The sequence below is a fragment of the Triticum aestivum genome, chromosome 2A, assembly GCF_018294505.1.
Source record: "Triticum aestivum cultivar Chinese Spring chromosome 2A, IWGSC CS RefSeq v2.1, whole genome shotgun sequence".
Lineage (NCBI taxonomy): Eukaryota > Viridiplantae > Streptophyta > Magnoliopsida > Poales > Poaceae > Triticum > Triticum aestivum.
Window position 1 is genome coordinate 660,615,446 of NC_057797.1, and position 12,786 is coordinate 660,628,231.

Here is a 12,786-nt window from a genome sequence, read left to right on the forward strand (position 1 = left end):
CGGTTTAAATGGATCGAAGATCCACATGATTTATTTATTAGAGTTTTTAAAAAGGGTGCATGATGACATGATGCAATGCATATGATGCCAAGATGAATGCAACGAACCAAACAAATCACACGACAAAACTCGGAATACATGGAAGGCATCTGGAGCCTCAGTCTTGGGGCGTAACAACACTCCTCCACTTACAAGAGATCTCGACCCGAGATCTAAGGATGGCACCAGGGAGAAACGAAAGAGGAAGAGGTAAAAACAAAGTTGTTTCTTGACAAAAGAGTGAAACCAAAGAACCTTAGAGGTTGAACAACTTGAAAGAAAGAATACAACAAAGATGAACAAAGTTAAAAACACTCCATTAGAAAAGAGGAACAAGGAACATTATGAGAACCTAGAGGTTAAGTGACAAGATAGATATTGAAACCACTCCGGTTAAAACAAGATAGAGAAGGAATAAGAATGATATAATTTGGACAACACTCCAACTGCAAATGGACATAATTGAACATGAACTTGACAAGATGAGAGGATACTTGATGAAATCAACAACACACTGCCTCCAGAACTATTGAAAGAATGGCACAAGGGGTAAGAAATATTTCACACAGCACTCCGGTTGAGAAGGGAGGCAAAACTTGATAAGATGAGAGAACTTGAATGGAGGACACGACACTCCGGTTAAATGGATAAGTAAAGGGAAAAACCTGATCTTTACAAAATGAGATGAGGGGTCAAAGAGAGCAACATCATCATGCCTCCGGAACGAAAGAATAGAAGCTGGATTGATGGAAAGAAAAGAACGGAGAAGAAAATGACAACTCCTACCACAAATGAATTTGAAAGCATCCTTGGAAAGAAGGATTGAATGGACTTGTTGAAAATCAACAGCAAAAGATATGATTTCCAGTGGTCTTATGGAAAACATCCCAAAATTATGAGGTGAAGACCAGCCACTAATGGAATCAATTGATCGCTTAGAATCAACCAAATGATGAAAACTTCTTTCGCCGAGAGGACAAGGAATACTTGGATCATTGATAGACACCACAATTAACAACATTCCTTAGGGAAGGCTTTAATTGAAATCTATACCAAGATAACTCCAACAAAGAAATTGATGAATTGAAAAGATTTCTTGAACGGAGATAAAATGATGGATTTAAAATATGTCATTCCGGACAACTTGTGAATCATGAAACACGAAGGGAAATTGTCAAGAGTGACATAACACCACCTCAAAAGATAAGAGAGAAAGAATTGCTTTCGAAATGCAAGATGAAGAATGCTTGAACTCCTCAAAACAAAACACGTGTTGAGCACCATGTTAAATTTTGAGTAAAGCTTGGCAGATCAAAACTTCGAGAGAAATCTTGAAGAACAATTGAAGAATGAAAGGAATCCTTGACGAACCACCATGTAGAGCCTCCGTGAAGAACTCCGGTAATAAAAGAATGATCAAACAAAAGGAAAGTTGAAAAGAACTCCGGGAGAAGCCTTGGAATGAATAGATGGAGCTTCGCGACGAGATAAAGCGGAAAACTTGGAACTCCAGAAAAGAAAAGATGAAGCATCTCGAACCAAGAATGTGACATGATGAACAGCTCTGGAAAGAAGAAACTAGATCACTTGGATGAAACAATAATAAGAGTTACGTTATGCGTATCCTTCACCAATTTAAATTGATGACGAGCAACAGATTTGGCATACTACTTATTGTCGTAGAAAGGATTAAGATAGATATGGCGCAAACTTGACAAGGTCTTGATGGATCCACCGGTGGGGTTTGGAAATAACGAATGAATTTATATGATAACGATAAAAAGAGAAATCTTGAATGAACCACCGTAAGAATTGAAAATGAACGATGAAAATATAAAGAAACACCGGGAAGAATTAGAAATGAATGAAAATACTTGAGGGAATTAGATACAAGAGAACGAAGAGATCACAAGCTGATTAGAGAATACTTGAATGATGCACCGGTAAGATTTGGAGAACGAGAGCTGAAAGATGGAATGAATAATTCTGAGATGATGGGCTCTGGAGAATAAATCTGGAAAGACTCTTGAGTTGCTCTGGATGGGTGAAAAGAATTCTCACAACCGCAAACAATTATGAGAGGATGGCACCAAGCTTGAACTACACATCTTCAAGAGAACGGAGCAAGATTTAAGAGAAATTCTTCTTCGATCTTCCAAATCCAAAAATGACGACGATAAACACCACCATGAATTGTTTAGACACTCCGGGAGAATCAAAAGCGAAGAGGTTGAGCCAACGATGAAAAGAATTTGAAAGATCTTGGAGAAATACATATGACTGATGATAATTCATTCTTACATTAAATTTGGAGAAGAATTTGAGAGTAACTCTGAGAAAATTAGAAGAGTCGGGTAAAATCCTGGGAAAAGACCTGTGGGTTAGGGCCCACTCAAAAGAAACACCGTTGGAAATGATTGCTTAGGAAGAGATGATGCACCGGTTGATTTGAACGTCTTGAATGAGGTAACAACCTCGAAATAGCTTAAAAGGAATAAAAATGGAAACTTGAATCTTCTGAGATATCTTCGGCACTTCAGAACAAAAAAATAGGAAGAAGTGAATGATTAAGAGGTGCACCGACATGAGAAAGCATTTGAAACAAGGAAAAGATATGATCGACAAAGCTTGAGTTGAACCCACCAAAGAAGAAAAGAGAACGGAGAATGATAAACTTGTAGAGCATCTTCATGAGAACCACCGGCATCTCCTATTCTATGTTTTATTTATCCATAGATTGCCCCTATGTCTGGCTAGCCCATTTTGTTTCGCGTGGCTCGTTCCCTCCATTGGAAAACCGCCTCGCACATTATGACCTGGAGTAGAAAAACTTTTGTTGTTCGCTCCATGATGAAAACCGGGTTAGCTGCTCGATTCAAAGAAAACCAACAACGGTTCTAACAGATTCTTAAAATGGTAATGAATTTAGTTTTTTCACAAATTTTTAAAAATTATGATTTTTTTAAGCATTTCATGTATTAAAATATTCATAATTCTAAAAATTGTTCTTAAATTTATATAAAATGTTTAAAGATTTTAAAATTATTCATGAAAATGTTGTTTTGTATAATGTTTTTAGAGAATTATTAAAAACTAAAATAAAGGAAAGTAAAGCAGAAAAATTATCAAAAGCGGTAGAGAAAAGAACAGAGAAGGACGAGCGAGAAACGAAAGAAAAACGTATGGGCCGGCCCAAAAAGTCACACACCCCTACGTGATTTATGCGGAACATAGGAGATTCCTTCCGCCCCAACCACGAGCACGGGAAGACTGCCGCCTCCGAACCTAGGTCCTAAACCCCAGCGCCCGCCGTATCTCGCCGCCATGGCCGACGCCGCCGAGCAGTCCCAGTACGGCGAGCGCCTATCGCATAGCGCACCCGTCGGATCCCGGCGCACCTACACCCCGTACCACCCTGAGGGCCTCAACCTCCCATCGTGCCGCACGATCTACGACCTGCCGACCTCGCCGGAGGTTCTCTTCCCTGAGGAGACCCGCACCTGGGGCAGGAACCTCACGCTCTACCCCGGCTGTGGGTACGTCGCCGGTGCCGCGGCGGGGGCCGCCACGGGGTTCAAGCGCGCGGTGGCGGAGGCGGAGCGCGGCGAGTCGTTCAAGCTGCGCACCAGCCGCGTGCTCAACCACTGCGGCTCCGTGGGACGCCGGTACGGCAACCATGTCGCCTTGATCGGGCTGCTCTTCGCGGGGACCGAGTGCGCCGTGGGCAATCTTCGCGACGCTGACGACTGGCGCAACATCATCGCCGCAGGGTTTGGAACCGGCATGCTCTACCGTGCACCTTCGGGCCCGCGATCCGCCATCTTTGGTGCCGCAGTCGGGGGCCTCATGGCTGCTGCCGCCGTCGCAGGGAACCAGGTGTTCAAGGGAAACGGCCGTACCCCGCCCTTCTAAACCGGAGCACTCGTTAGTAAGTTTCGATCTACTGGGTTGGTGGAGTTAGCAGTAGTGGTATTTCAGTTTTCAGGTGAAGATCTTATAGTGGTTATATGTATGAGTGTTATCAACACTAACAAGCTTTGTTGGTGATGGGTAGAGCACTGGAGTGCGATCTGTCGAATTAGCTCAACATGGACATGATTAGAAGTTATTGCCTTTTGTCTGAATCTTCAAAATCTGTTATGGTGATTGGTGGTGCTATGTTGCTATTTTAGACTATGGATTACTTCAATGTGAGATGTGTGATGCAAAATTATGTCATGATCTATGTTTGGTTTCTTCGTATGATGCATTTTGGGTGCTAATGGAAGTGATCGATTGGCGTGTGTCTGCCTGGCTGTATTGTTTTTGCAAGTAACTGTATGTTCAGTGTTGTTTGCATTGAATTTGATCCTCATGTTGCTCTTCTTTGTGTGGATAACCTGTCCAAATATCAACTGTTGTATCCAGTTTTACTCTTGCCTAGGCGCCAGTTGCATTATACCATCAATGTCCAAGGCAAGACATACTGAATTGCTGCAAGATTTGAATATTAGGTCTTAGTAAGATGTATTAAGAATGACTATGAGTTGCTGCCTCTTGTTTGGAGCTTCAGAAAGGTTGTTCTTTGTTTGGTTTCTTCGTGTGATGCATTTTGGTTGCTACCGGAAGTGATCGATTGGTGTGTATCTGCCTAGCTATATTGTTTCTGCAAGTAACAGAATGTTCAGTGTTGTTTGCGTTTAATTTGATCCTCATGTTGCTCTTCTTTGTGTGGATAACTTGTCCAAATATCAACTGTTGTATCCAGTTTTACTCTTGCCTAGGCGCCAGTTGCATTATGCCATCAATGTCCAAGGCAAGACATACTGAATTGCTGCAATATTTGGATATTAGCTCATCTGTAAGATGTATTAAGAATGACTATAAGTTGTTGCCTCTTGTTTGGAGCTTCAGACTCAAGGTCAAGGTTGTTATGGTGATACTCCCTCTGTAAAGAAATATAAGAGCATTTAGATCACTATAAAGTAGTGATCTAAACGCTTTTATATTTCTTTACGGAGGGAGTGCTATATTGCCATATATATTATGCGTTAATGCGATTGTGGTATATGGATGCATAATGTGCCCCTGCCATTTAGTGTCTTCAAATATTCTGCATCTTTTGGTTACTACTGAAAGTGTTTGTTTAGTGTGGCTATTAGCAGCATAACTCCAAAGGACTCTGTTCTGTATTGCTTTTCAAAGTAATGATATGTGATGTTTAAGTTTTCTAGAAATGAACTGGTAGTAGCCATGATACCAAACCAAATTATGCTTCTTTGATAATTTTGGTTACTCTTGATTTTGGCACCAGTGGTCATCTCAAAATTTGGGCACCAGGCTTTGATAATTTTGCAGCAATGGCATGTTAATATGATAGTTGGATATGATGTCTGAATACTAAATTAAAGTAACAACTTTAACTTTTCAAGGGAATGTAACAAATTCTGCACTTGAGTTTGTGATATCTACCGGTCCTTGTTAGTTAGATTGTTAGAAGTTCAAGTTCTATAGTTCTGGATGCTGACGTTAGGCTTGGTTTCTCAAGGCAGAAGTGACATTATTAATTATCTCAAGTCCTCCCCAACTCATTTTGTTCAATCAAATAATGATTAGTCCTGATAAAATTTCGGCTATGGTTTGGCGCAGTAGGATGTGTGGTATATGTGATGCATAACATGTATTTGCCCAAGCGCTTAGTGACTAAAATTATGGTGCGTTTTGGTGGCTACTCAAAAGTGTTTGATTAGTGTGGCTATTTAGTATATAAAGCAGAAGCTCTATGTTCTTTATTGCTTTTTGTAACTTTGTAAGTGAGATATGTGATGTTATTCCTTGCTGTGTTGGTAAGTTGTCCGAACGTGAACTGTTCATAGCAATGATACCAAACCAAAAATCCTTGATTTGGCACCAGGGCAATCAAGTTCTGGTCGGAGCAAGAATATGGAGTTTGCATTATTGGTGTCATTTTGATAATTGTACAGCAATGGACATGTTGATGTGATGTACTAGTTGAATACTTGAATACTTCTTTTTTGCTGGGTATCTGAATGCTAAAGTAGAGCAAGAACTTTTATCTTTGAGTAAAGTGCACTTTTCGTTCCTCAACTTATCGCGAAGTGTGTTTTCGCCCCTCAACTTTTTTGGGTGCAACCTTCATCCTTCAACTCTCAATACCTGGTAGATTTAGTCTATTCCTTGGTCAAACCCGGTTTAGCTGATGGTCAAAGCGGTATTGGAACTTGACATAGGTCGCTGGTGACCAAGCTATGGTCTAAAGGGTGTGCAAAACTTCCCTAAGCATGAGCATATGCTTGGCAGCAAAGATGGTGCCGCTGTTTGTCGGAAATCCTCACCGGAGCAAAGCCTACGTTCCTATACCCCTTTGACCACGAGCTAAACTAAATCTACCCGGCATAAGTTGAGGGACAAAGATTGCACTGAAGAAAAGTTCAGGGACAAAGGGCACACTTCACGATAAGTTGAGGGACATAAAATGCACTTTACTCTTTATTCTTTTTAATGGAATGCTACAAATTCTACAACGCTTTGAGTTACTGATATACCCTGGCCCGTGTCAGTTTGATCGTTGGAAGTTGAAGTTCAGTAGTTCTGGATGCAGACATTATGCTTGATTTTCTCATGACAGAAGTAGACATTGCTAATCATCTTGCACCCTCCCCGACTCATTTTGTTCAAACGAATAGTAATAAGGCCTGATAGTTTTCTGGTATAATGTGTTATTTCAATTTCGGCCGCAACTCTTGTTAGCTACTGTTTGGTGTTGGATTTTTTATGCTCTGGTGTCGGGGGAATGACCCCCGGTACCTCAAAGATGGCGAAACAAGGCTTCAAGACATCGGGGCGGCCAACACCCCTCAGTTCGACTGCTCCGGCCGCTCCAGACGGCCCTATGTCCGACTGCCCCGGCCGGCTCGCCACTCGGCTGCCCGGCCGGCTCCCCGTCCGGCTGCTCTAGCCGGCCTGCTACACGAGTCAACTGCAGCTCCGACCCGACACCGACAAGACGACCATACCGTAGCCATGCCTGACCACTATTGCTGCATGGGCATACACTGTTCATCCGTCCTCAGTGACGTCATTCATAGTGTACAGCTTGAGATGTAAGCTACTCATTGTAGCTTACATCCCAAACCACTCACTCCCAGGCCCACTGTTCATCCGTTATCAGTGATGTCGTCCATAGTGTACAAGCCACGACCATACTTGGACACTAGAGCATGCCACACACATATACGAGGTCAGATGCCCATGGCACTGACCTCAGATACAGCTTCAGGAGCAACTCTGTACTGCCAGACATGTACACTATGTATATTCAAACATGCAGGAGTAGGGGTATTATCTCTCCGGAGAGCTCTGAACCTGGTTAAACTACCATGTGCTATTCGCATACCCGTCCCGGATATTTCACTGTAGCCTTGCTCCACCCACGATAAGCCACCCCGTGGCATCTGCCGAGACGCGGTGCCCCTTGGCCACCCACGTGAAAATACTACGACATCTGGCTTTCCCAGCAATACAGGAGAACAATTGATGTCGACTTGTAATTGCCTTCCGAACCTTCGGCACCCTTTCAAATCTCATTAGAAAATGCATTGCCAACTGAAAATCCTGTGTAAATCCAACTTCTTTTGGTCCTGTTCAAATCCTGTGTACAAAAGACTAGCATTTCAGTTGGATTTTTTTTTCAAAAGTAGCATGTTTTTATAGCAATTTCGGAAATTAGTAGTGCTAACACGTTATTTGCAAAACTAGCACCCTATCGGCCTCCGGTTGGCCGAAGAAATGACTCCACCTCACTTGTACGCACAAATAGCTATCCCATTGGGAAAAAATGACCGTAGGCCGGTGGAGATGGCTACGATCTACCGTTTCTGTGGTTTGGATTCGAAAATAGGTGGAGAAACGAAGAGATTAGTGAGGGGGGCGATGTACAGAGAGGAACGAGAGAGAGAGAGAGAGAGAGAGCAAGAACACTGAGAGGAAAAAGAAGACCACGCTCGGGCCTTATCCAAAGCTCTTCGGCCGCTGGATAGCCGATGAGGTCTTCGGTCGCGGGCTGGCCGAAGAGGCCCGTCTTCAGCCCAGTTCACGTGTTCTTCGGCCACACTTAACCGAAGAGGCCTCGTCGGGCTTCGGCCGGCCGAAAAGGCCCACTTCGGCCAACGGCTGACTGACGGGGTGCTAGTTTTGCAAATAATGTGTTAGCACTGCTAGTTTCCGAAATTGCTATAAAAAACGTGCTACTTTTGAAAAAAAAAAATCTTTCAGTTGTTACACGCTTCGTACCCAGATCCGCGGGGGGGGGGGGGGGACGCCACTGCTATGCGCATGTTGCCATGGTCGTGACCTCCACGAGATGGCTCAGTCCTGCGGGCGAGATGCGGGTGGATGTCTCCTCCGCCTGGCTGTTGGAGGTGCAACCGGTGCCGGATCTGGCCGGACCGTTTTGGTGCTGGCCTGGGGCGCTTCGATCTGTCTCCGGGCAGGTGTTGCGGCGTTCCTATGGCCTGATGGCTGCCGTGTGCAGTTGTGCGCACAGTCCAACATGCTGCCAGCTCGCTGCGGTGAGCACCGCCGTGTGCGACTGGTGAGGCGAGGTGGATTGGATAGGCCAGATTCATCCGGATCTGGCCTGCCATGGACCTGATTTGGTCACGTGCGGCGGCGGGCTGCAGTGACCCTTGCTCTGTGGTGGGGCAGGGAGCAGCGATTCGCAGTCTACCGGTGCTCCTCGGAGGTGGTCTGCTCACTTGGGCGAAAACTACTACTCCCGCCGGAGCCGGCGACGGTGACGCTCACGGGTGCCGCTTACCTCCTTGGAGGCATCGCTGTCATGGTGACTTCCCCTTCGAGGCTCCTAGGGAAACCCATGTTCCTGGTTCGTCCGGAACGGCTGATGGCGGTGCTTTTCGCGTCGCATTCCTTCCTGAAGGCATCAACTTGATGGATTGTGTGGTGGCTGCTCACTGCGGGGTTGGGCGGTGGTGGTGGCGCAGCCGGCTTGCGCTGGTGTGCTCGGAGAAGCGATCCGGGTGTAGACTCGGCTCCTTGATGCCCTTCGGCTTCGCCGGCGGTGCCGCTGTTGTGATGTAGACACGGTTGCGTGTGGCTCTTCGTCCAGGTGTGGACTCGGTCGCTCGTTGCCTTTTGGCTGCGCCAATAGCCTTGAGGCATCATGGATGGTCTCGGTTGATTGGAGCTCTTCGTCTACGGTGGTGGTGTTCTCGTGCGGCTCAGGTTGGTAATGGTTGCTCAAGACCCTCTCATGGTTACCGTTGTGTTGCGGTGAGCTTGGTGCTCTTGGTGTTGTCTCGACTCATTTTTGCTCAAGGATGGCGCAAGATGCCTCTCAAATTGCTATTCGTTCTGTTTTTCTGTGGTGGAGCCCCAGTCAAGGTTCGTGTCTGGGATGACACTCGTTGATTGTGGATGCTCCTCAGTTGTGCCATGGGGCCGATATGCCCGCCGATGCGTTTGACTATTTGCACAGTCCTGGTATTGTGATCTCTCGACGACACCCCACATCTACTTGTGTCTCTCATGGTGATGGTCCTATGTCTGCCAACTAGGCCGTGCCTTGTACGGTTTTCGGCCCGGTTTTCCTTATAAACAGGGTCAATTTGTTAAGGTTTTCATTCCGGTTTTCCTTATAAACTAGATCACCACTCTGGCATTTTGGTCACTTTGAGTAATATATTCAGGTGGGGAAACTCTCCCCCGGTGATTCTCAAAAGAGAAAAAAAACATTGTGCTTGCTGTCTTGCCAAAAAGATAGTTTTAGATGTATGATGCACAACTGAGTTTGCTAAAAAAAAGGGAAAATTATGACACAGCTTATTAACACCGTTTGTTCTCTCGCCAAAAACATAGTTCGGGATGTACGATGCAAAGCTGAGTTTGCAAAAAAAAAGGAAAAATATGAACACCAGTTATTTTCTGGAGATCAAAGGGTGTAGTAGATTGATTCAAGCGAGAAACAAGTACCTGCAATTTTCGTTGATCCAAATTATAATGATGTAGATTTGTAACAGTAATATGAACAACGTACATAAACAACAGCTAGATGCACAAATTATGCTATCCGCTTATGCTAATTGTATCTAAAATCCAAGATCTTAGGCAGTACGAATCCTGATTGCGCCACAAATGATCTCGTTCTCCTTCAAGCGCCTCACAGGTCACAGGTGACGTTACAAACAATGCATCAGTACAGTTTGTCAAATTTCATACAGTTGCAGCAAACGGAAGAAAGAGAGAAAAATGTACTCAAAGGGTTAACCGGTAGTTGGAAAGACAACATACGTGATTCACTAGAGAAATGGGGATTGGTGTCTGCTGAAGACCGGGTATTGATTCTGGTAGAGAGAAGAAAAACAAAGAATAACTAGTGTGGAATTAATCAGAAAAGCACCACTTTGACTTTGTGCTGGAAGATGCATGCCTCCTCCTAAGATATGCCATCTATAAAAAGGAGGGATGCTGCTGCCATTGCACGCCTCAACATACAGACCGCTCGGGAATGGCGCCGGTGAAGGTGTTCGGGTCGGCCGCGTTCACGAACGTGGCCCGGGTGCTCGTGTGCCTGTGCATTCTTGCAGCCATTTGGTGAAATCCCAGCTTTTCAAGACGGAGACCTCGTGCTCTTTGGTAAACCTTATTATACTTGCCGTGTAACAACAATTCAGTCCCAATAAACTTTGCAGTGTCATGCTTACATCTGGCTAACGTGATCCCCTGTTTCTTCCTACAGAGTCCCGTGCCATCGCCAAGTACGTGCTCCGCAAACACAGGACGGATGAGGTCGACATGCTGAGGGAAAGCAACCCGGAGGAAGCGGCGACGGTGGACGTCTGGGCCGAGGTCGAGGCACCAGTACAGCAAAGCAGTCGCACCTATCGTCTACGAGTGCATCGTGTACCCCACGGCCTACGGCATACCGACGAACCAGAAGGTCGTGGACGAGAGCGTGGAGAAGCTGAAGAAGGTGCTTGAGGTCTACGAAGGCCGTCTGTCGAAGCAGGAGTACCTGGCGGGAAGCTTCATCAGCGTCGCGGACCTCAACCATTTCCCCTTCACGCTCCGCTTCATGGAGACTCCGTATGCGTCCGTGTTCGACTCATTCCCTTCCGTGAAAGCGTGGTGGGAAAAGCTCATGCTTAGGCCTTCCATGAAGAAGGTCAGCGCCGACATGCAGAGAAAGGTCTAATCGCATGGGGTGAGGGCCGGGCCATGTTTGGCACGACCACATGACGAGTATCCCCTGATTTCCTGTTCCAAACGTTGGTGGATGATGACCAATTGACCATGATTGGGTAATAAAGGTTACGTAACAGTAAGAGTTAAAAAACGGAAAGCCTACAGAGGGCACAAGCCTCCAGCGCGACGTACAAGTCTCCAGTTATTGATGCAGCGCTCGATCTATTTATCTTTCTTCCATTCTTCATAATGTTCGGTCCGGCAGCGAGGCCAATGGGTTCAGAGCGCGATCCCTAACTTTACGAGTTCCTAAGAGCATACACAGCCGGACTTTATGAATCCGGCCGTCAAACGCCCGCGGACAATGACCACAACATCGGTGTCGGGGACACGTCTCAAATTAGCTATTCTACATTTGAGTCTTTCATATTTTAATCCCTAAATCCATATAAAGCATGTAAAAGTAAACCTACGTACTATATACTACGTTCTACCCAAGCTAATCTTCGTCGCCGAAGATGTCCACAACATCAGTGTCGGGCACTAGCTGGACGGGTGCGTAGGAGGGCTCCGGCTAATCCTACTCCTGCTCGATCTCATCCATGTAGGCGAGCATTTCCGCCTCCTTCGCCTCCTGCCGGCGACGGCGTCTGACCTCCGCAGCCGACTTCGAGCGAAGACAATCGAGGATAGTCTGTTGCTTCGCCCGCAGATCCGCGTCGCCAGCGTCCCTCGCATCATCCTCCTCCTCATCCTTCTTCGGATCCAACTCCTTCTCCGGATCCACTGCATCCGGAGGTAGCCCCGCGGCGATCCGGGTTTCGTGCCTTGCCTGGATCTGCTAAAGGAACTCGTGTTGGCACTCCTGCATTAGAAATGGGTGGTTCCTCACCAGACGGCGTGGGGCATGCCTACTAGGCGGATGGGGAGTGGAAAGTGGCGGCGGCGGCGGCCAGACGAACGAAAATATGGATGGTAAGATTTCGGTGCCGACGGTCGACTTAAATAGCCGGGCTAGGCACTACGTGACCTGCCGAAGCGGCACCACATGGCGACATCAGTCCGATGAAAAAGATGAGTTTCGGACCGCTGAATTTTCGGGCGTTTCTGCATGGGCCCCCTTCATCAGTCCAACGTGACGGGCGCACCCGGACGCCCCATATTCACCCCATATTCGGGCTGGATATCAGGGTGCCAGTCAGCCCCGACGTTAGAGGCCCTGATACGTTCATTTTGGTTAGATTTTCATGACCGGCGAGTGACCTGGCGGGCCTCCCCATCGTTTGCTTTGGGGAGAACTGAACTCCTAACTCGTTAGAGCAACTCTAGCAGACCCAACATCCCGCCCCGACCCGTAAAATAACCGCCAAAATGTGGATTGGGGCGGAAAAACCAGCCCGATCACCCACATCCCGCCCCGGCCCGCAAAAAATTTTAGGAGGCGCGGCAAAATCTCAACCCCAGCCCGGGAAAACGCGGGTTTCTCCCTCGTGGCTGCGGTGCCCTGCATATAAGCGGAAGCGGTTGGTGGGGGGACATTTCATC

The 12,786-nt window shown here is 46.4% G+C and overlaps 2 pseudogenes; both read left to right on the forward strand.

Annotated features, from left to right (window-relative positions):
- The first annotated feature begins 3,278 nt into the window (after window positions 1-3,278).
- Window positions 3,279-4,350, forward strand: LOC123185829 (mitochondrial import inner membrane translocase subunit TIM23-3-like; annotated as a pseudogene).
- A 6,214-nt stretch (window positions 4,351-10,564) lies between these two features.
- LOC123185830 (probable glutathione S-transferase GSTF1) lies at window positions 10,565-11,342 on the forward strand (annotated as a pseudogene).
- Window positions 11,343-12,786: the final 1,444 nt, after the last annotated feature.